The following is a 24,378-nucleotide window of genomic DNA, read 5'->3' as shown; positions in this document are numbered from 1 at the left end:
TAAAGGGTTAGGAGTGCAAGGGTCTTGTAACTTGACAACTTTAAGACTTGCGTGCTTCAAACGCCAGAGTTTCTGAGGCAACATTTTGGTTGCTAAACAAGAGCACTGTTAAGTGAGCTTCACCACATTTTACAAGTTGGCCACGCCCACCCAGTCACATGGCTGGCAAGTCACTCCCACCCGGTCACATGGCTGGCAAGCCACTCCCACAAAGCAGGCCACATCTACAGGAGAGTTTCTGAAAAAAATTGAAACCCACAACTGATTCAGGGCAAACTATAGACTAAATGAATCTGTATGACAAGTTCTTCATGGATAGCAGAAGCATGACAGAATCCCAGAGGAACAGAACAAACAAACGAAATGTCAGTAAGGAAATGACAGTTGGTAACTGATCTAATCTGCTTCGTCTGTTTAAGATCAAGAACTTTGTGTTTATTCCCACGTTTTCCTAGGGTTTGATGTTTGGTGCTAGAAACTGTTGCTGTGGATATCGGGTGCTGCCCGACAGATTTATGAGCTTTTTTTTCTTAGCACTGTACTAAACCAGAAGGGCAAAGGAAGTTTACTGCAAGGAATGCATTCCCCACTACTTCCGTAAGTCACGCAAATTGCAGAAGAATACAGGTATTCCTCGACTTATGACCAAATCGGGACCAACGTTTTCATTGTTAAGCAAGAATGTTGCTGAGCCATGCCCAATTTTAGGACCTCTTTGCCATCATTGTTAAAAATGAATCATTGCCGTTGTTAAGTGAGTCATGCAGTCATTAAGTGGATCAGGCTTCCCCCCCCCCATTGACTTTTCTTGCCAGAGGGCACCTGGTAAGGTCACCAATGGTGATTACATGAATCCAGGACCATCAAATACATGCCAGTTGCCAAGTACCAAAATTCTGATTACGTGACCAATGGGATGCTAGGATGACTCTAAGTGAGAGGACCAATTGTAAACCACTTATTTCAATGATGATGTAACTTCATACAGTCACTAAACAAATGGGTGTAAATCAAGGACTACGTGCAGTCCATAGGCAAGGTGAGGATCCCATTCCCTGCTCTAGAACATTAGGGAGGTAGTGCTGATGTAGCACACATTCCACCTAATTTCTGCAAACTTGAGAAGGGCCCCTATGAAGCTCAGTCTGTCTGCAGGAACTGCAGCCTCCAAATAAACTGGGGCTATTTTGCAACAATGGATGGCTGTGAAGGTTGGACCATAAGAAAGGCTGAGCGCCAAAGAATTTGAGGCCTTTGAACTCTGGTGCTGGAGAAGACTCCTGCGAGTCCCTTGGACTGCAAGATGATCCAACCGGTCAGTCCTAGAGGAAATCAACCCTGACTGCTCTTTAGAAGGCCAGATCCTGAAGAGGAAACTCAAAGACTTTGGCCACCTAAGGAGAAGGAAGGACTCACTGGAGAAGAGCCTAAGGCTGGGAAAGATTGAGAGCAAAAGAAGAAGGGGATGACAGAGAATGAGGTGGCTGGATGGAGTCACTGAAGCAGTAGGCATGAGCTTAAATGGACGCCAAGGGATGGTGGAGGACAGGAAGGTCTGGAGGAACATTGTCCATGAGGTCGTGATGGGTCAGACACAACTTTGTAAGTAACAACAGCAACAATTTTGCAACTCAGTCAAGGCATTATGAACCCTGACTATCCTCTTCAGGGCAAGCTCCACGCAGGTGCTTCTGATTGAATTGATTGATTTACAAGACTTTCAACAATCAGTTCCTTGGCAGGATTACTTAAACAGCTCAGTGCCAGGTTTATTGCATTCCATCCCTCTCCCGCCAGTCCTAAAAGATGTGGGAATCAGGAACCACACCGGGCTTTTCTTCAGCACAGGTAATCCCTGAAGCCTCAGTGCAAGATGGGAAAGCTCTTTCAGGGGAGATTTGCAAGGGAAGCTTTGTGTCAATGAGACACAAAATGATTGCGCTGCTCCTAAATGCCCACTTCTGAAAAAGCGGGCCAGAAAAAGCTTGTTCTTTGCCTTGACCTGTTTTATGGAAGGGAAGGGGAGTGTATATAGAGTGGGGAGAGAAGAGGCAACAATCCAGTTAGCCAAACTGAAGAAGAGATAGATAGATAGATAGATAGATAGATAGATAGATAGATAGATAGATAGATAGGTAGGTAGGTAGGTAGGTAGGTAGGTAGGTAGGTAGGTAGGTAGGTAGGTAGGTAGGTAGGTAGGTAGGTAGGTAGATAGATAGATAGATAGATAGATAGATAGATAGATAGATAGATAGATAGATAGATAGATAGATAGATAGATAGATAGATAGATAGATGTTGTATTTGTGCTGATAAATAAATAAAGGGAGCTAGTATAGATCTATTTCAAGCTATTTAGCTCTCAGCAGCTAGCCATACCCTTACTGGGATTCGAACCTGGGCTGTATTACATATTAGGCGGATGTGTTAACCACTAAGCCACAAGATTCTCCTCCTTTATCAGCTGAGCCAGGGAAATAGGTATGTATTTAATGTCACAACCTCTGGTATGCCCAAATATGGGAGGAAGCCTACTGGGGTTGTGACACTAAATACACACACACACACATGTATATGTATATGTATATGTATATATAATACTACTATATTCTACTATATCGGAATAAATGAAGAGGCCAGAAAACAAGAGCAAACAAACGAAGGACTTTCTGCTGTTTCCGACTGATGAACACAAATACATGCACACTTCATACACAAACCCCACCCAATTACTTGCCTTTAGTCTATTTATATCAAATGCCAGGGTGGATCAGACTGATTGCAGTCCTGCTGCTTTGCCGTTTACACCTAAAGCCTCTTTATCCAGGGACGGCTGGGACCACTTGGGGAGAAGCAAAGGATTGTGGGATTTCAGCTAATGGCTAAGTGCAGAACATGTTAATCGTTTTCCTTTTTCCTTAAATGACTTTGCAATATCCAAGGTGGAACAATTTTCTACTCGGATAGGATTGTTATAGATGATCTTTCTGAAACCAGAACCATTAAATTTCGCCTGAAATAAAAGGGAGAGAGGCCATTCTCCCCTCTACTATCATCACCACTTCCCACCACCATCAGTACGGTATTTCTTGGAGAGCATTAGCCAATGCATTAGTAGAGGGGATTGTTTGCAGAGAGAGAGACTCCTATTTAGGGCATGGCAAATGTCATTGCTCTTCTGATTTGCTGTTCTGGGTGCATGTCTTGGGAAGAGATGCCTTCCCTAGGAAGTCAGCTGTTGTGCATTACTGTTGTGGCCTGCCAGTGGCCAGTGAAGCTGGCAGCAGATTCAGACAGTGAGGAGGTTGGAGAGGAAAATGGGCCAGTCCTGGAGTCTGGGGAAGGCTCTGATGAGGCCTCTGTGTCGGAGGCAGAGAGGAGGCCAGGGCCGTATGCCAGTTATCAGCCGCCTTCAGAGTCAGACATCAGTGAGGCAGACGAACAGCAGGAGCCTGTTTCCAGTGTGCGCATGCGCAGATGAAGGGAACAGCTAAAAACAGGGGTCGACTTGGGAGTAAGGCCACAGGTGGACGATTAATGGCCCCCTCCCAGAGGAAATAAAAGAGGAGCGAATGGGGAGTGGAGTTTGCAGGAGACAATTAGTTCGCTTAATTGGTTAATTGATCTCGGGCTGTCAGCTCTCCAAGGTCTGTGACTGTAAATCCTCCCTCGAAAGACTTTGCTGGATGTGAATGAGCAGAATTCACTGGAAATTAATAAAAGGGATTTTTAAAATTAAATTTTATTTCTCATATATACATTCACAATTATATGATCTCATAACTGTTATTAATAATATGTATTTGTAACAATTTTTCTCCCCTACAGTTGACAATATAATTGAAATTGCTTTCTTACCATCCCATAAACCCATCTTATTTTACAACAATCCTACTTCTTCTTCCTTCCTTCCCTCCTTCCTTCCCTCCTTCCTTCCTTCCTTCCCTCCCTCCTTCCCCTTCCCTCCCTCCTTTCTTCTCTCCTTCTCTCCTTCCCTCCTTCCTTCCCTCCTTCCTTCCCACCTTCCCGCCCTCCTTTCTTCTCTCCTTCTCTCCTTCCCTTCCTCCTTCCTTCCCTCCTTCCTTCCCCCCTTCCTTCTCTCCTTCCTTCCCTCCTTCCTTCCCTCCTTTCTTCTCTCCTTCTCTCCTTCCTTCCCTCCTTCCTTCCCTCCTTCCTTCCCTCCTTTCTTCTCTCCTTCTCTCCTTCCTTCCCTCCTTTCTTCTCTCCTTCTCTCCTTCCCCCCTTCCTTCTCTCCTTCATTCCCTTCTTCCTTCCCTCCTTTCTTCTCTCCTTCTCTCCTTCCTTCCCTCCTTTCTTCTCTCCTTCCCTCCTTGCTTCCCTCCTTCCTTCCCTCCTTCCTTCTCCCCTTTCTTCCCTTTCTTCTCTCCTTCCTTCCTTCCTCCTCTCCTTTCCCTTCTCTCCTTCCCCTTCCTCTCCTCTACCTTTCCCCTCTTCTTCACCTTTCCTCCCCTCTCTCAAAGGGATTTTTTGTCGGGACAAGGAGTTTTCTTCATGCTCTTGGGAGGTCCAGGTAGAACAATTTCTATGCATGTGTCTGTGTCTGAGTGTGACTGATCTTTGGGGGTTCAGCGCTAGATCCCACCTATCAAGGTCACCTATAATAAATGGCTCAACGTGTACAGCCCATCTTCACACCTGTCCAATTCAAGAGACACACCCCCCCCTCCCGTTCAGCCAGCTCTCTCCACATTTACGATTGCTAAGGTCTCCCGTGCAGGATGGATGCCGCCGCGGCCTTGTACATCTTGTTTTGCACAGTGACAACAGCAGCCCCAGCCCTAAGCAAATATTAATTCGTCTCAATCAAAGGCAGCCTGTCTTTGCTGGCAGCCCAAGCTGAGTTGTTTGTGGCAGGAGGGAATTCTCCCTTACAACCGGGCTGAATCTTACCCAGCAACAGCTGCAGTCCAGCTGCTGGCAGCCTTGCTGCGCCGAGTGCTAAACCTCTCAAGGGTCAGAACTGTGGTATGTCGGTCTCCATAGCAACCAGCCAATGGGCTACTTCTGCAGAACAATTCCTCTCCTCAGGCTGAGTTGGAGAGTTAGCTCAGCCGATGGGTATGCGTCTCCAAGAGCACTGGGTTAGCAAGGTCTGGGGGGGGGTGTATATTTTGAATTTCTTCTTAACCCTTGAGATGCAGGAGGAGGAGGAGGAGGAGGAGGAGGAGGAGGGGAAAGGGGTGCCGTTCGTCTGGCCACCCTGAAGGGAGAGATTTTGGTGGGATGAAAAGGTGGATACCTTAAAATTTGGGGAGGGGGAGAGAAAAAAACGACAACAGTAAAAATGAAATTGGCAGAGGTGCACAAGTCCCTTGATTGTGCCCTGGTCTGCTTCTTCCTACGGTATGGATGAAAACAGGATATACATATCTGCATATAATTCCTACAAATTTCAAGTATTTAATAAAATTTCCAATTTAATAAAATTTGTATGCCGCCCACTCCCTAGGGACTCTGGGCGGCTTACAGACAGATAAAAACATTAAAAGAAAAAAGGTACATTATTAAAATTGCACATCATCCATCCAGTGTAGGTGGGGCTGGACATTTGATCAACAGCCCCAGGCCTGGCGGAACAGCCAGGTCTTGGTGGCTTTACGGAAGGCCGGGAGAGTGGTAAGGGAGGAAGAGAACTTCTCAGCCATCTTAGGGGTGTGTGTGTGTCTGATTTTCACTCAAGTAATCCAAGCTCAGAAGCCATAAACCAGTTTAAGAATGTGGCCAGGGATCAGCAGTGATCCAAAAAGAATCAGAATTCTCAGCTTGCTTCTGTTAGTTGAGAACTGTTGTCCCTATTCACAAAGAAGACAATTTCCTCTTGTGTCTAAGTGTTCTGTTCTGTTCTGTTCTGTTCTGTACTGTACTGTACTGTACCATACCATTCCATTCCATTCTATTCTTAGAAGGTGCAAGAGAGATGATCATGTTGCTATCCATTCAGTCATGCCTGACTCTTGACCATTCAATGGGCCAGGTCTCTCCACTTCTTCTGATCTTGCATTGCTTCTTTGAGCATTTTCTATGCTCTGGCTGGTGTCACCCTTGATGGGCTCCAGCCATCGTGTTCTTTGGCAGCCTAGTTTCCTTTTACTTGTAACTCTTGGATTGGATTGGATTTGGATTTTATTATACTTATATGCCGCCCTTTTCCCCCCGAAGGGGACTCAGGGCGGCTCACAACTCAAATCAGGGAAGGGGGGGTACAGACAAAAAATTAAAAAATGAAACATAACAATGCATAGTTTAAAAACACACAACAGTCATACCATTCGAGACGGGGGCAACAGCTCTTTAGCCCCAGGCCTGTTGGAGCAGCCAGGTTTTAAGGGCTTTGCGGAAGGCCTGGAGGGTGGTGAGGGTTCGAATCTCCACGGGGAGTTCGTTCCAGAGGGTCGGAGCAGCCACAGAGAAGGCTCTCCTCCGGGTAGTCGCCAGTCGACACTGGCCGGCGGATGGAATTCGGAGGAGGCCTAATCTGTGGGATCTAATCGGTCTAGTGGAGGTGATTGGCAGCAGGTGGTCTCTCAAGTACCCAGGTCCTTTTACTTGTAACTCTTCCAAACATACTTGCTTTCTCCAGTGAGCAAGAGTAGATACGGGCTAGGAAGCCCTTCTCAGCCTTGAAGCTCATTAAGTCACCCTGGCCTAAGCTGGTCACCTTAAGCATCTCCTTGAAATTATTGTAATAATTTGAATGATAATTGGAGGATAAAAGGGGAATTTTAAGAAGAAACATTTAGAAGCTTTGGGTTGTTTTGAACCTGGATCTGTATGTGTGGTGTTCAGTTAAACTAGTTCCTTTGCAGTGAATGATCTGTATTTACTGACTGTTCATATTCGTTGCAGGCCTATCTTTTTCTGTCCAGAGTATAAATCACATTTAGCTACCAAGTGCTGTAGATTAATACTGTATATACCGGTTGCCACAAAATATCTTGAGCCACTTGAGGTCCTTGACTGGGCAGTCCTTTAAAGTTGTTAAAGTTCTTTCTCTATTTCAGGGAGAGGTCCCAGGTAGCTCATAGCTGTGTGTGACTCTTTGCAGCCTCTTGTACAACTATTTGCCTAGCAACCGTTTGTCTGGTATAGAGTTTCCTGCTTGAGCAGGGGGTTGGAGTGGAGTGGAGTTACTACTACTGTAACGCGCTCTACATGGGGCTGCCCTTGAAGAGTGTTCGAAGACTTCAGCTTGTCCAGAATGCAGCCGTGCGAGCGATCGTGGGTGCACCTCGGTACACCCACGTTACACCTATCCTCCGCGAGCTGCACTGGCTGCCTATTGGTCTCCGGACACGCTTCAAGGTGCTAGTCGTTACTTTTAAAGTCCTACATGGTATCGGACCTGGGTACTTGAGAGACCGCCTCCTGCCAGTCACCTCCCAAAGACCTATTAGATCCCACAGACTAGGCCTCCTCCGAATTCCATCTGCCGGCCAATGTCGGCTGGCGACTCCTCGGAGAAGGGCCTTCTCTGTGGCTGCTCCGGCCCTCTGGAACGATCTCCCCATGGAGATCCGGACCCTTACTACCCTCCTGGCCTTCCGCAAAGCAGTTAAGACCTGGCTGTTCCGGCAGGCCTGGGACTATTGAACCATCCAGACCCATTCAAGGTTTACGGCTGTTGTATAATTTTAAATTGTTATTTATTTTATTTTATTTTTTTGTATCCCTTCCCCTTTTTTATTGTGAGCCGCCCTGAGTCTCTCGGGAATAGGGCGGCATACAAACCCAATAAAAATCCAAATCCAAAAAGAAGAACAGAGTAGAATAATAGAAGGGACCTCGGGAGTCTTCTAGTCCAACCCTAAATAAATTTGAGGGGCTGCCCCAAAGAAGAGGGAGGGTCAGCCTATTTTCCAAAGGACAAGAAGGCAAGACAAGAAGCAACGGATGGAAACGAATTAAGGAGAGAAGCAACCTAGCACTAAGGAGAAATTTCCTGACAGTGAGAACAATTAACCCGTGGAATGGTTTGCCTTCAGAAATTGTGGGTACTCCACAGTGGTGGGTTTCAAAAATTGTTCCAACCTACTCTGTGGGTGTGGCCTCCTTTGTGGGAGTGGCTTGCCACCCATGTGACTGGATGGGAGTGGCTTGCTGCCCATGTGACCAGATGGGAGTGGCTTGCCGCCCATGTGACCGGATATGAAGATGCCGACGACACTTGTCAGAACCACCTTAAATTACCTCACACACAGCACTGGCACGCATAAGAATATGATGTAAACTTGTTTTTTAGAAGGCATCTTTGGTTTGCGTTAAAACAACTTCAACACACGCAATGTTCTGATTGCACCACAAACGCAGTAGTCATCCTTACCTTTCACAGAGGCACTGAGTTTTATAAATATGAGCATGATAGTGTAGAATAATCATATCCAAGGACCAGTGGTGGGTTTCAAAAAATTTTGGAACCTCTTCTGTAGGTGTGGCCTGCTTTCCGGGTCCACTGGTGGAACCTCTTCTAACCGGTTTGGTAGATTTGACGAACCGGTTCTACCGAATAGGTGCGAACTGGTAGGAACCCACCTCTGGTACTCCATTACTGGAGGTTTTTAAGAATAGATTGGACAATCACTTGTCTCAAATGGTGTAAGGTTTCCTGCCTCAGCAGGGGCTTGGTGTCCCCCTGGGATTAGGGCGGCATACAAGTTTAATAAACCATAAACCATAAACCATGGTGTAAAAGACCTTCAAGGTCCCTTCCAACTCTTGTTATTCTGTTGCCAGTTTAGCATACTACCTGATAGTACACCCCAGCTCTGGCAGCATTGTCCTGCTGAGGAATGACACATTTTTTACTTGGAATGGTGGCAGTTGAATTCAAATGCATCTTAAGAACATAAAAATAAGGAAAGTTGTTTTAAAAAGCAATTCCAAGTCCCAGAAATAAATGCAGTGATTTAAAACCTTCATGGAAAACTCATGGAAAGTTATCAGCCAGTCAGAGCTGGGGACAGTTCAGTTACACAGTTTCACTCTAGCTGTTTTAGCTGGCATCTGCTTTTCCTTGCTTCAAAACTCCCAAGTAAGTGGCGATGTAATAATGACCATTAAGTTATCTTTTTATTCTGTACTTGGTTTGAAGCGTCCTATTTTTGAACTTCAGAATTTGTATATTAAAGTACTCACTGGAGTCTCAGTTGGTAGATTTAATTGAAACTCCATCTTCTGTAGCTAGGCCGAAACATGAGTATTTATCTTAGACTGTATAATGTTGGTCAAGAGATACCCAGTGGTATGATTAAGTTATTACAATATTTGTCCCAGTTTGTTGAAGTGGAAATGATTATGCTGTCTATATCACCTCTTTTCCTATTTCTCTCATGCATTAAGACAACATTTCTTGGCTTCTTACAATGCCATTTCCCACGACATCTGAAAGAAATTCTAATCGGAGTAAACTTGCTGAAACCAGAGTTTGATACCTTGATTTTTAGGGATTTTTTCAAACTCTACTTTCCATTTTTGGATTCCGTTTGCTATCACTTAGGAAATCAAAGGCTGGGAAAGTAGGCTCCAAGTTTCCTTCTTCTGCAAGAGAGGATTCTGTCTTTCTACCTCTTTCTCAAAATGTTTGAACATTTTCCAAAGAATTTGGGAAAGGTTGATGCATTGGATAGATGTGTGAAGGAGGCTGCTGTATTTCAGATTTCTGTAACTGATCTTCCCAGCGGGATCTAGCTTCTTTCCGACAGGAACTTCCTGCTTGAGTGAGGGATTGGACTAGGCGGCCTCCAAGATCCCTTCCAACTCTATTACAGGTGTCCTCAACTTGCAACAGTTTGTTTAGTGACCATTGAAAGTTGAAACAGAACTGGAAAAAGTGAGTTATGGCCATTTTTCACAATTACGACCGTTGCAGCATCTCCAGGGTCACATGATCAAAATTCAGATTCTTAGCAGCTGTCTCATATCTACAATGGTTGTGGTGTCCTGGGTGGGGGGGGGCATGTGATCCCTTTGCAAAAATCAATGGGGAAACCAGATTCACTTAATGACTAGGTTACTAACTTAACGGTGGTAAGAAAGCTCATAAAATGGGACAAAACTCATTTAACATACGCCTCACTTAGCCACAAAAATGTTGAATGTTGAATGTTGAATGTTTATTTTATTTATATGCCGTCCTTTTCCCCCGAAGGCACTCAGGGCGGCTCACAACTCAAACCAGGGAAGGGGGGATACAGACAAAAAATTAAAAAACGACACAAAACAATGCATAATTTAAAACACACGACAGTCATACCATTCGAGACGGGGGTAACAGCTCTTTAGCCCCAGGCCTGTCGGAACAGCCAGGTTTTAAGGGCTTTGCGGAAGGCCTGGAGGGTGGTGAGGGTTCGAATCTCCACGGGGAGTTCGTTCCAGAGGGTCGGAGCAGCCACAGAGAAGGCTCTCCTCCGGGTGGTCGCCAGTCGACACTGGCCGGCGGATGGAATTCTGAGGAGGCCTAATCTGTGGGATCTAATCGGTCTGGTGGAGGTAATTGTTGGACTCAATTGTGGTTGTAAGTGGAGGAGGAGTATCCATATTCTGTTAAAGCTTGTTTGACGGGAAAGAACAGAGAGCAAAAGAAGGCCAGGGCTTCTGCTGAAAAAGGCTAAAAGGTCCCCTTAAGGCTTCCACGTATCTTACAGGTGGAATCTTGTTTTATATATTCTTCTGCATTGAGAAGTATTGTTTCAGTGGGTCAGGAGGTGGAGCGAATTCGTTGCTTCTGAGAAACCCCCGGGGCGTGCAAAGTGCAGCGGCCTTGAACTGGTTCAAAGGAATGATCCAATTTGTACAAGACTTGGTTTTAAGGAAGCAGGATGGCTGGGTGCCTGCCCCTTTAGTTGAGCCCCCTCCCCTCTTTTCTGTTGTCCTTATGCTTCTGCCCATGCATAAACATTAGGCAGTAGACTGCCAAAAGCCCTTGAAGTGGCTGCTTTGATGGGACTTGGCCACGTCAAGCCTTTGATATGTTTTGGGCCGCTTTGAGGCTTTGCAGAATAGCCAGAAAGAAGCTGTTTGGGAAAGCAAGCCTGGCAATTGAGGCAGACTGCTTCTCCCAGGCTTTGCACAACCTTCAGGAAAACTCTGCAATACCTGAAGGATTTTTTTCAAAGGTGCACAAAGCTCTTCCTTGGGTAATTCATTTACATGATCCAATAGCACTCTTTGAAGATTAGACCTGGCGGGAAATTTGTCGTACCTCTGATCCAACCTCCTTCCTTGAATTAGAAAACATTTCAGAACTTTTTCCAATACATCCTGCAGATAGTTTATGCTAATGAAAGCTGCATTATAGACCACGGATTCATCTACTTTAGTATTCTTTTATTAGTCAAGTTGACAAGTAATAACAAGCTATTGGTATTAGCAAGTATTAACAAGAGAAATGACGTTTTCCAACAAAGATCCCTTTGCGAAATCCTAAAGATTCACTATTCTGACTATGTCACTAATGAAGAAGTGCTGCAAAAGAATTTCTCCTGCAAACTACACAACATTATCCCAGGCAGAAGACCCCAAATTGCAGGTCATATTCTATGCATGGAGAACAATTAAATTCCCATGGTGGAAGTGAGATGGACCCCATCCCCGCCCCATGCCAAACCATCAACAGGATCCCCTTGAAATACATGATGAAGAACATTTATGGAAGGCTTAAAGACTTTAAACATCACATGAAAAGATGCTGAAATACCACCAATGACCAAAAATGATAGAGATCCCTTGATGCCCGATATGCTACATAGCTTGGGAGGATCTAATGCTTAAGCTAATGCTAAATCTGTCAGACGCCGGGGGAAATCAGGAGATTCGGGCAGTTCAAATGAGTATAAAGATTTATTGCAAGCTTAAGCTCTCTACAAGAATCCGACCAAATAATAGTCAAGGGAAATGTGTGGGTGATAAGAGAGGCATTCAAGGTGGGCTGGATTTAGATCTCCTGTCGATCTCCGGGTACGCTTCAAGGTGCTACTTATCACCTACAAAGCCCTGCATGGTATTGGATCTGGGTACTTGAGAGACCGCCTACTGCCAATTACCTCCACTCGACCAATTAGATCACATAGATTAGGCCTCCTCCGACTTCCATCAGCCGGTCAATGTCGACTGGCAACCACGCGGAGGAGAGCCTTCTCGGTGGCAGCTCCGACCCTATGGAACGAACTCCCCGTGGAGATTCGTACCCTCACCACCCTCCAGACCTTCCGCACAGCCCTTAAAACCTGGCTGTCCCGACAGGCCTGGGGTTAAAGATATTGACCCCACCCGAATTGTATGAATGTTGTGCTTTTAACGATGTATTGTTTTATGTGTTTAACATGGTTTGTCCTCCCTCCCCCTGAACTGTGAGCCGCCCTGAGTCCCCCCAGGGAAAAGGGCGGCATACAAATAAAATATCTATCTATCTATCTATCTATCTATCTATCTATCTATCTATCTATCTATCTATCTATCTATCTATCTATCTATCTATCTTGCAGGCATACAGGGGCTCATGACTTATGACACATTTGACCCCTTCCTTGGATTCAGCCTGGTCATCTCCTACAAAATCAGGCTGGCAACAGGTCTCTAAGACTTGGAGCAGATATAGTTCCCAAATATATACTGTGGTGTAACTGAAGCCATCCAGCCTCAAACCTTTCTCTGAGTGAAACATTTCTCCTCCTGTGAAGTTGTAATCATTGGCCACTAACTTTGGCACTTGAATTCCTTCTGAGTTCTTTATCTAAACTGTATATTTTGGAACAAGTCAGCACGACACATGGTGTGGGTAAATAGCTCCTTCAATCTGTTTCAAACAAACACAGGTTGTTATTAATAAATTGTGTTCCAACACAATAAATTGCTGCCTATTTATGATTTGGCTATATTAGACCTCTGCAGAAATATTAATACGTTCAAGTCTGAATTACAAGTTTACAATAACCAAAGAGTTATATAGATTACACCAAATTAATTAGAGTCTTTATCTATGCACTATGTTTTAATGTATCAACACAGTACAAGGGGTGAAGAAACAGCTTCTTAGATCTCCTTAAAACTACGTATTAAGAACAGATTACAAATTCAATGGTGCTCCTAGGACAGTGATGGGCAACCTTTTTGGCGTGGTGTGTCAAAAATCGGCAAAAAATCGAGCATAACTCGCGTTGTGTGTCACTTCGACAAAAACATAATTTTGCGCAATTTATAGTTTAAACTACAAAAATGTAGGGGTTAACTAGCCTAACAAGCTAACACAACCTCCCCCTCACTTATCTCAGTTATTGTGGGCAATTACAAGTCCATGGCACCCCAATAGTTGCTGCTAATGGCACTCACAGTTCCCGTTGGCACTCTGCTGTTCCCTGCTGTGGTGCGGTCGTAACCGACAGTCCCAGGAGTAGAGTCTCTGTGCCGGCCTGACTGGAGAGAGGCGCGCACTGTTCCCGCGCTCCTCTCCTGCGGGTCCTCCCTCACCACGCTGATGATGTGTGTGCACACGGCACGCACGCCTTACCAGCAGACCCTGCGCTCAGAAAGGGGCGGCGGCGATACAGTAAGTGAGTGTGGGTGGGGGAGATCACACGTCCCGCCCCCCCTGTTCCTCCAGCACAGATTCTTTCATCCTCGGCGGCCGTGCAGGAGCCGAGGATGAATCGCATGAAATCCTGTGCGTGTCACCCCAAATGGCTACGCGTGTCAGCACTGACACGCGTGTCATAGGTTCGCCATCACTGTCCTAGGAAGTATGTCTTCCTTAACTAAATACGTAATTTTGCAGAGGGTGACGAGTTTCCTTGAGTGGAAGGAATATTATGGTCTTAGAGAAAAGGGCCAAAGGGCTTTACAGGAACAATCAGATACTCTGATCTTGTAGAAAAGCAGACAAAATTGGAGGGAGGAGTTAAGTGTGTTATCAGATAAGAATCATTATGTTTGCCCCCAAAAATCCAAGTCCAACCCCTCCTGAATTTCGTTGGGCTTTACCTGATGCCAGTTTAGTATTGAATTTTAGTTGCTCATATTCTTGTATATAGGTTTGAATATATCTTCTTTTCCAAGGCACCTGAGGGTAGAACAAGAAGCAATGGGTGGAAACTAATCAAGGAGATAAACAACTTAGAACTGAGGAGAAATTTTCTGACAGTTGGAACAATTAATCAGTGGAACCGCTTGCTTCCAGAAGTTGTAAATGCCCCAACACTGGAAGTCTTTAAGAAGATGTTGAATAGCCATTTGTCTGAAATGGTATAGGGTTTCCTGCCTAGGCAGGGGGTTGGACTAGAAGACCTCCAAGGACTTGCTTGGAGACCTCCAAGGTCTTCCAATTCTGCTATTGTATTGTATTCTGTATTGCAACCTAACCTAATTCTTGTGCCTGACAGACCTCTATGTAATCTCTATGCACAAAGGACAATGCATGAAATGCATTCCAGAAATCAAGACAATGGATTCTGCAGTGAGTTTATGCAAATAGAACTAGGCCAGGACCAGTGGCCCAATCCTGATATATGCATACTGATATATTCAGAGGTTGCATATTTGTCTCAGAAGGAACCATTTGGTTTTACCGCATTCCTAAGGCTGCAAAGGAAAATGTTGTGGGAAAATGCTGGAGTATTTGATATAAATAATTTCTGTGCCTGTGGGGCAAGTGTGTGATTACCCTTGTGCTTTTTCAAGCCCATGTTGTCAGCTTCTTCAGGAGCTCATCTACGACCCGTCATTTCTGCAGATTAATTGCAAACTATCCACTAGCTACAGTGAGTCATCTTTTCTCTTCATGATGAAAATGATATCCAAATTATGTTGATTACATGCCGCTAAAGTATGCAAATGAGGTACATTTCCTACTGCTCATGATGCAGTTTCTGATGAGTCTCTCAGGGTTCTAACAAGTTCCTTACTTCTGCCTGGAGGGGGTGGTGGAAACAATTAGTTTTTTTAAAATAAATAAATAAATTGGAAACAAGGCTGTCATCTTTTCAAATTGTCATGTGAGAGACAGGTATCTAACCCTGCTGTCCAAGGATAAAGTTCTGAATGAAGATCATTGGAAGGTGTTTGGTCCAGAATGCGGCTGCGCGGGTTATCATGGGGGCACCTAGGTGCTCCCATGTTGCGCCCCTTTTAGGCGGCCTGCACTGGTTGCCGGTTGTCTTCCGGGTGCGATTCAAGGTACTAATTATGACCTTTAAAGCGCTCCATGGCTTAGGCCCAGGGTACCTGCGAGACCACCTACTGCCACCGGTAGCCTCCCACCGTCCAGTGCGATCCCACAGAGTTGGCCTCCTCAGGGTGCCGTCGGCCAGACAGTGTCGGCTAGCGACCCCAACGGGGAGAGCCTTCTCTGTGGGAGCGCCTTCCCTCTGGAATGAACTGTCCCCCGGAGCTTCACATAATCCCCGACCTCCGGTCCTTCCGATGCGCCCGAAAAAGTTGGCTTTTCCAGCAAACCAGTCTGGCCTGAACGAAACAAAATAAATGATTGATTATTGTTAATTTTAATCGATTTTTAAAAAATGTTATTGTTAATCTTAATTGGGTTTGTTTTTTGGATACTCTATCTATTTTTTTAAAAAAAATATTGAAATATGTGTTTTTTTTAATGTTGTACGCCGCCCTGAGTCCTTGGGAGAAGGGCGGCATATAAATCCAATAAACCAAACCAAACAAATTCCAGTGATATGACATGCTGCTGGATGTGCCAGGTATTGGGGGAAAAAAAGAATATTTCAGAAAGGCTGGCTGGGTAGGAATAGCATCATATAGAGTTATATTGTTTATCTTGCATACAAGAAGGCCAGACCATAAAGAAGAGGGATTCAACCTATTCTCCAAAGCATCTGAAGGCAGCAGAAGAAGCAATGGATGGAAACTAATCAAGGAAAGAACCAACCTTAAATTAAGGAAGGATTTCCTAACAGTGAGAACAATTAGCAGTTAGCAATAGCAGTTAGACTTATATACCGCTTCATAGGGCTTTCAGCCCTCTCTAAGCGGTTTACAGAGTCAGCATATCGCCCCCAACAACAATCCGGGTCCTCATTTTACCCACCTCGGAAGGATGGAAGGCTGAGTCAACCCTGAGCCAGTGAGATTTGAACAGCCGAACTGCAGAACTGCAGTCAGCTGAAGTAGCCTGCAGTGCTGCATTTAACCACTGCGCCACCTCGGCTCTTCCACTAATTAACAATTAGTGGAATGATTTGCCTCCAGAAGCTGCAGGTGTTCCAACACTGGGGGCTCTTAAGAAGACATTGGACAACTATTTGTCTGAAATGGTATAGGGTTTCCTGCTTGAGCATGGGGTTGAACTAGATGACCACCAAGGTCCCTTCCGACTTTGTTATTCTGTTTGGTTAAGATCTTGGTTAGATGAAGCTATTATTGTGGTTCCAAAAAGCTTCAGTTGCTGTCAATAACCATGTCCAAATGTTAACAGAAAACAGAAAAAAGTTTTGCAAATCCGGATTTTTATTCCCACTTTACGTTGTAAAGACAACAGTTGTTTACTTTCTTCAAGTAAATAACTATTTGTGAGAAAGTCCTCACATATATCAAGGCTACAAAGCATCCTGCACATGATAGCTTTAACCATAGAAAGGGAATAGTGGACTATTATTTAGCTGGACATTATGATGGGGAATGTTACTTTTTGGTGAGCCAGTTTTTTTTTGTCTTGATCCATTTAGAAGGCACTGAGGTATGATGACTTTTCCAGCTGCTCACCCAGGCTTCTTACAGGGCAGGGAAGATTTGAGTTAGTTTAGTTTGAATTTGAACAGCATTTTTAAGGTCTCTCTTTCATTAAGTCATGCCTTCAACCATCTCATCTCAAAAACTTAAAAGATGTCATTGATTTCATCATTGCTGCATGCTCAGGTCCAGCTTTAAACATTCAGAGGAAGAAACATTTGAATTGTCTGCTGTGTGGTGATCAATGTTTGACTGTAATGTGACTGTAAGAAGCAACAAATCTGGGTTGCTTCTCCCTGCCACCCACCAGTATCCCCTAACAATTGTCTTCTGGTTATTGTTGAGGAAGGTCATTGATTGTCACTTTTTTCCCCTCCAATGTTTCTCAACTTTTGACTCAACTTTGGATGGAAGTTAATATGATTTTGTGTTCTGACCCCCCTCATCCCACACCAACATACTCCGAGCCAAAGATAAGTTACAGCATTTAATTAACAGACAGACAGGTCCTTGGCAGCAAACCGGCACAGACAAGCTTGGGCACAATCCAGCACAGATAAGCCGTGGCAACAATCCAGCCTGCCAAGCTCACAATAATGTTCTCCAACGTTAGTTCCTGCGTTGACTTCTGCAAAAGGGGCATGTGCACAAGCAGTCCTTTTATAGTCTGGAGAGGAGCCTAATGACCACCAGCTGAGTGTAATTACCTCCTGTACTTGCGCAACTGTTCCTGACGCCTATTAGCTCTTCGGTGCCGGGCATCCAGGAACAACAAAAACTTAAACAACTTTAACTTTATTAAATCTCTGTGAAGCATGAACCTGAGAAAATGGGCACTGATCCAAGAAACATTAGATCCAGGGGGGGAGGGGGGGAGTTTCCAAGCACATCTATAGAACTGATTGAAGAAAAACATCAGAATCCTGGAGGACTAGAAGAACTGAAGTATCTCCAATTCCCTAATTTATTCTATGTGAAAGAAGATGTTCTTTTCCTGCCTTGTTTTCAGGAAGTTTGAGAAATTCTTTTGGATCTTTCCAGGAGATGCTTTTATTTATTTAGTTGCTCTCTTGGAAACGGTGTTACTTTAGTTGCTACTCAATCTTCTGAACACCATACTTCTCCTCTCGGAAAACCTCCCTGGGTCTCCCGTTAAGATTTTGCTGAAGGATAGGAAGCCAGGAAGACCTTAAACTGAAAGTAAACGAAAACAGTTAAAATATCAACCATGTTTCCAACACAGCTCTATAGAAGCTGAAGAAGCTGAGAGCCAAGGTGGCGCAGTGGTTAAATGCAGCACTGCAGGCTACTTCAGCTGACTGCAGTTCTGCAGTTCGGCTGTTCAAATCTCACCGGCTCAGGGTTGACTCAGCCTTCCATCCTTCCGAGGTGGGTAAAATGAGCACCCGGATTGTTGTTGAGGGCAATATGCTGACTCTGTAAACCGCTTAGAGAGGGCTGAAAGCCCTATGAAGCGGTATAGAAGTCTAACTGCTATTGCTATTGCTAAGAACTATTTAGTTCTTTGGATGTGATCCTTAGTATATTACACTGGAACAATTCGTGTATTTGTACATTGTCTACCATTGCCCTTGGAGATTTGCAATAATTGAGCCAGAAGTTATCACGAAAATGCTTTTTTAAAAGGCAACTGGACTTTGGTTTTTTCCTCGAGGAAAGAAAACACTTCGCTTCTCATACAAGAAGCTTCATTAGAACTGATGAAGTTTCTTGGGTGAGAAGCAAAACTTCTTCCTTAGGGGAAAAAAAACCATTGTCCAGTTGCCTTTTGAAAAAGCACCTTTGAGACAACCAGGACCTGGATGACTGAGAATCTCCATAGACAGAAATCATCACCTTACATAGTAATTACTGCTTGAGTTTTTTAATCAGCTGTCTTATGCACAATGTCAGTTGCATTATAATTGCAATAATAGCCGCTCTGTGAAATTCTAGATGCTTACCTATATGTGCATTTCAATGGAGATCAGTACCTTGGTTTCCATCCAAAATATTGCCAGAATTGTCTTATTTCTTATGAGGTTCATTCTGAGCTGGATTGCTAAATCTCTGAGAAACACCAGTATGGGGAGATTTGCTTATCGCTGGCAAGTTGTCCATATTAAATGTGACATCAAATGCTACAAAATTAGGAGGGTTTTTTGCTCCTCTCTTGCAGTATTTTTCTTCTGACTGAACTGAACAATGCCGTTGCCATAGAAACAGCCTTTCTGCAAAAGGTCACTTGCAAGAAACTGTATTTTAGGTGCAACTCTAGGAGATTATGGGGGATTATCTATATATACAGTGTGTGTGCATGTGTGTAATGTATATATAGTATATACAACCTACTATATATATTCCTCCCCCCCCTCTCTTTCTTTCTTTCCTTGAAATAATATAAACACCTATCCAATTGAGCTGCAAAGTTCTTACAGTAAATTAAAAAAATCAGTGATAAAAGCTTTATTGATGCAATAAAGTGATAGCTGAAATAGTTACTCTCTGAATGTGTGTGTATGTTTAACTTGGTTTTAATTAAACCTCAGTCAGAACTGCGACTGTGGTAAGACAAGATAATTTCCAAATTCCCAGTGCAGTTTTTAAATGTTGGCTTTGTTATAAACCTCCTGATGGACTTGAATCCTCAGAACTGAGCTTATGCTGTCTTTTCCATACCCTACAGCAGTGTTGGCGAAACTTTTCGGCACTGAGTACCAAAACAGGAGCGTGCACGTGGGTGACACCGGAAACCAGAAAAGCAGTTCCCTGGTGCGCATCCATGCACCAGGAAGCTGAGCTTCCGCTTTCCAGCATGCGCATCAGTCACTTGGTCTTCTGATTTCTGGCATGCATGCACACGCGAAGACTAGCTAGCCGGAAGAGTGCATGCTCCCGTGTGCACCAGCCAGCTGGTCTTTGCGGGCGGGCAGCCCTGGACACTGGAAGAGGAGTTCCTGTTCTGCTTAGACTTCCTTAACAAGCATGAAGCAAAGTCTGGGTCCTGGCAAAACCTCTTATATTGACACGATTGTGTCCTTTCATTCACAGTCAGCCAGGCTTGGCAAACAGTCTTTCAGTGGAATATTTATCAGCACGAACCTTATCTCACTTGGCGGACTGCCAGGTAACTAGTTTCCAAATGCAGGGCAAGGCAACACTTGGCACAGAGTCTCTTATAATCACAAACAGAACTTTCTTCTCTTGAAACGACCGAAGAAACAAATTGTTTCCTGCAAAACAGGTGGCCTTCCAGCTCCAACGGTCCTTGCACCCCGATTCACCCGCATAACACCTATCCTCCGCGAGCTGCGCTGGCTACCTGTTGATCTCCGGATGCGCTTCAAGGTGCTATTAATCACCCATAAAGCCCTACATGGCAGTGGATCTGGATACTTGAGAGACCGCCTTCTGCCAATTACATCCCTACGACCGATAAGATCTCATAGATTAGGCCTCCTCCGTATTCCATCGGCCAGCCAGTGTCGGCTGGCAACTACAAGGAGGAGGGCCTTCTCAGTAGTAGCCCCGACCCTTTGGAACGAGCTCCCCGTGGAGATTCGTACCCTCTCCACCGTCCAGGCCTTCCGCATAGCCTTGAAGAACTGGCTCGCCCGTCAGGCCTGGGGATAGGATAGTTACCCGCCCGAATGATGAGTGTATGTTGCTTGCTATTTTATTACATGTTTTGTCCTAATGTCTGTATTCCCCTTTCCCAGTTTTTGTGTGAGCCGCCCTGAGTCCCCTCAGGGAAAAGGGCGGCCTACAAATTCTAATAAAATTCTAAAATTCTAAAATTCTAAATTCTAAAAGCCTACTCCACATTCACTCCTCTTTTGTTTCCTCTGGGAGGGGCCAATCACCACCAAGGTGTGGCTTCACTCCCAAGTCGTTGTTGTTCTTGTCTTCTGGCAGCTCTGTGGATGCACACCCTGGGAACAGGCTCCAGCTGTTCCTCTGCCTCGCTGCTGTCTAGCTCCCTCTCTGCCTCCGACACAGAGCCCTCGTCTGAGCTTTCCTCAGCCCCCAGAACTGGCCCATGTTCCTCCCCAACCTCCTGACTGTCCAATTCTGCTGCGAGCTCTGCTGCCCACTAGCGGGCCACAACAGCTCCCGGGTGCACATGCACACACACTGGGGAATTGAGCTTCCACTTTCCAGTGTCCGCATGAACACCAGTCATCTAGTTTTCTGGATTCTGGCATGCATGCATGTGCAAAGACAAGTTGTCCAGGAAGAACAATGGGCGATAGCTAGCATGCATGGAGAGATGGCTCTGCATGCCATTTCCGACACACGTACCATAGGTTTGCCATCATGGCCCTTCAGTGTATTGGAAAGAACCACTCAAGGTGGAAAAATGGGGACATGCGTTCAAAAAAAGTGAACTTAAAGAAGAATTGCTCCATCAGAGCTGCCATTTTGAATAAGGCTTTCACCCTTGCAAATAATCCATGCTGTGGACATCTTCTAAATCTATAGAAAATGTACACAAATGGGGGGATGGAGTCTCAGTGATATGCAACCCTTTGCCTCAAAAGCCTTGCTTGCAATTTTGGGGATTTCTCTAAAAGCGGCCTCTACCTTGTAATGAAAAAGTGGGTTTTGTTCTAACTGAATCAGCTTGTTTGAATATGGTTTCTGGCACATCATTCAAAAGTCAACTTTTGGCCCGTGTTTCAAACCATTACTATGAAAACAATATTTAAAGGTGCTGAAAATGTTTATGAAAATATCCATGGGCTTATATCATGGACCCGCCATACAAATTTGGTTCATGCAACCTCTCTTTTTATAGGATTGTCTGTCTATCCCAGGGGTATCAAACTTGACTTCATTGAGGGCCGCATCACAGTTGTGTTTGGCCTTGGAGAGTCAGGGTGGGCATGGCCAGCTCAATGTCACTCGTGTTGCGGCCGCCTGTGGTGGCCCGAGTTCCCTGCCAGTGAAAATGGGCTCCCAAGCTCCATTTTTGGCTCTGATGATCTCCTGAAACCCTCTGCCAGCAAAAACAGAGTTTGGGAGTGCTGCTCGTGGCCCTTGCGAGCTCCGTTTTCAGCTGCGATGGCCTCCTGTATCCCTCTGCCAACAAAAATGGAGCTCGGGAGGGCTGCACACAGTCTTCCCAAGCTCCATTTCCCCTGGCAGAGGCACCGTGGGCCAATTCTTCGCCGTTTCCAGGGCAGCCCGCTACAATGGTCAGCTATGATGCAAACTGTACGTCCTGCAGAATCACCTTTATTTATCCTAATAAGAGGACTAATCTTTTCCAGAATTTTGCACTTGAATATTTCCTCAGAACTGCATTATCTGTTGAGATAGATGGAGATGCTACACTCATAGTCGGTAGTGAAGATTGATGGGACTTGAGTTCAGCAACATCTGGAAGATCACATGTTCCCATCTGTCCTCTTTGTCTCTATATTTTAGATGCTTATATAGGTAAACTGTGAATTGTTTTTTTCCCCAGGTCGTTCCTTCCACTGATGAAGATTGATTTGAATTCTTATCCTGCCTACCAAGTTCTCGATGGTCCATGGTGAAACTGTAAAGCCTTTAAGCTTGATGGACCAGTCTCCACATTTTAATTTACACCATCGATGAACAGAATCTGAATAGACCAGAACTGAGGAACTGCACTTACTACCTCTTGCCAATTGCAGAACAATCCATTAAAAAGTCATTTCTAGGTATGAATTTTCAATTGATTCTTAATCTATCCAATAATTATTTCAGATTAATGCATTATATGTTTAATCAATTACATTTATTGTGTCAATTACTGTCAATTGCCTCAGAAGATGCTATTTCTTGAAAAATCCATCGTAACTGCTCACTGCATATCTATTCATTTTCTGTCTGGCATAACTGTTGCTGAAATTAATGGGAAAATAATAACTATGATATTGCACTTGTTTTGCACGGGTAAAACTCTAAGGAAGTACTGGAAAAAATCTCCTAAGACTTTATATGGCCTATGCCAAGCAGAGTACCCAATATTAGGTTAAATAGGCATAGTTTGAGTTGCCTAAGGCAGTCTTTGACAAGTAGACTTCAACAAGTCCCTCACTGGGACCATCAACCTGGTTCCCCCACTCATTAAATGAAGCAGGCACTAAGTGAAACATCATGATTTTGCTATTGTAAATTCAGATTTCCTTTATTTTACCGACTTGTGAAGGTCATAAATACAAGGATTACTCGTAAAATTACTTTTTCAACTGATCATAACTGCAAATGTTTGCTAAATGAGGGCTACATATACATCCTTTTAATCAATAATGAGATATTTGCTGTTGATTACAGGGCAACCAAGATATCTTATTTTGATAGTATTGCTGTTGAAAAAAAAACCTCAACAATATTATTCTGAAAAAGTTAAGCCAATTCACATATTATGGAGTGATAATAGGGTTGTAATTCTCAATCAAATTCTTTCTGCTGATTCAGAAAATGAAAGCGTCACAAAATCTGGTTAGAAGGTATTGACGAAGGTTTCTTGCTCATTCCTTGTTGAAAGTTTGCGATGTGGAAGGAAATATAGGGTCATCTCCTTTCTTTAGGACTGGTTTCATTAAAGATTTAGCCAAAACATTTTATTATATTTGTTGGTATAAAAATATGCCTATTGACTAGGAAAACTAGGCTTCGATTCTCATCTCTCTTGCAACCTGACTTCATGGTATGTGTAGCTTATTATACTGTTCTTTGCGGTACATTCTGTGATTTTTGCAATAAAGCTCATATGAACATTTTCACATAGTCATAGTTATTCCGGAAACTGATCAAGGAGAGAATCAGTCTAGAAATAAGGAGAAATTTCCTGACAATTAGAACAATTAATCAGTGGAACAGCTTGCCTTCTGAAGATGTGAGCGCTAGAGGTTTTAAAGGAGGGACTGGACAGCCACTCATCTGGAATGGTATAGATAGGGTCTTCCGCTTGAGCAGGGGATTGGACTAGAAGACCTCCAAGGTCACTTCCAACTGTTGCTCTGTTATTTTGTTACATATATCTGAATAGCAGAAGGAGGAATAAATACACCTGTTTTTCCCATCAATGACTCCATGGTCAACAAGTATAAGAAAAGAACTTTGGTGTTTGTAGCTCCTTCACCCAATCTGGCCTAACAATCTAACCAGAATTCTTGCTCAACCAGAGCATCCCTAGTTCAATGCGTATTACATGGATATGAGCTTACTTTTCATACCTCTCCCCAAATGAGGATAGATGGATAGCATCAAATAAACACAATTCATACAGTTAGTGTATGAAACTCCATGTTTCTGTTCTATCAATTGAGGATATTATGTATATATGTATTGTAGGTTTCTATGTGTGCGTGTCTGTATGTTTGTGTCTTTTCATGCTCATCAGTTTACCCGTAGCTTTCAACACAGGAAATGTTTGCAAAATACTTTGAACTTTTACATGGCTTTATATATTGACTTGTTCATCGAACTAAAAACCATTTTTATTCCTCCAGTTAAAAATATTCTAGTTAAGAATATGGACTTATAAAGGAAAAATGGAACATTTTATACTTTGGGAATTTTGTTCAATTCCATTTCATGCTATTGAATAATTTGTGTGTGTGTGTGTGTGTGTGTGTTTAATTATTTTAGACACAAAGCATGTGGACTGATGAATATCTTTCAAGTGCAGACATAAAC

The 24,378-nt window shown here is 44.0% G+C and overlaps 1 protein-coding gene across 4 annotated transcripts in view; it reads left to right on the top strand.

Moving 5' to 3' along the window:
* PKNOX2 (PBX/knotted 1 homeobox 2) overlaps positions 1-24,378 on the top strand; it is a 334,489-nt gene that overhangs the window by 129,377 nt on the left and 180,734 nt on the right. For all 4 annotated transcript variants that reach the window (XM_087706303.1, XM_087706305.1, XM_087706302.1 and 1 more), the window contains one exon: positions 22,175-22,394. The gene's annotated coding sequence lies outside the window, so the exon portion shown is untranslated. The remainder of the gene's footprint in view (positions 1-22,174; positions 22,395-24,378) is intronic.

The sequence above is a fragment of the Thamnophis sirtalis genome, unplaced genomic scaffold, assembly GCF_051295495.1.
Source record: "Thamnophis sirtalis isolate CommonGarterSnake01/CBP01778 unplaced genomic scaffold, rThaSir2_p1.2 scaffold_2, whole genome shotgun sequence".
NCBI classification, from domain to species: domain Eukaryota; kingdom Metazoa; phylum Chordata; class Lepidosauria; order Squamata; family Natricidae; genus Thamnophis; species Thamnophis sirtalis.
Note: the sequence above shows the minus strand (reverse complement) of the source record. Positions and strands in the feature narration are given on the sequence as shown.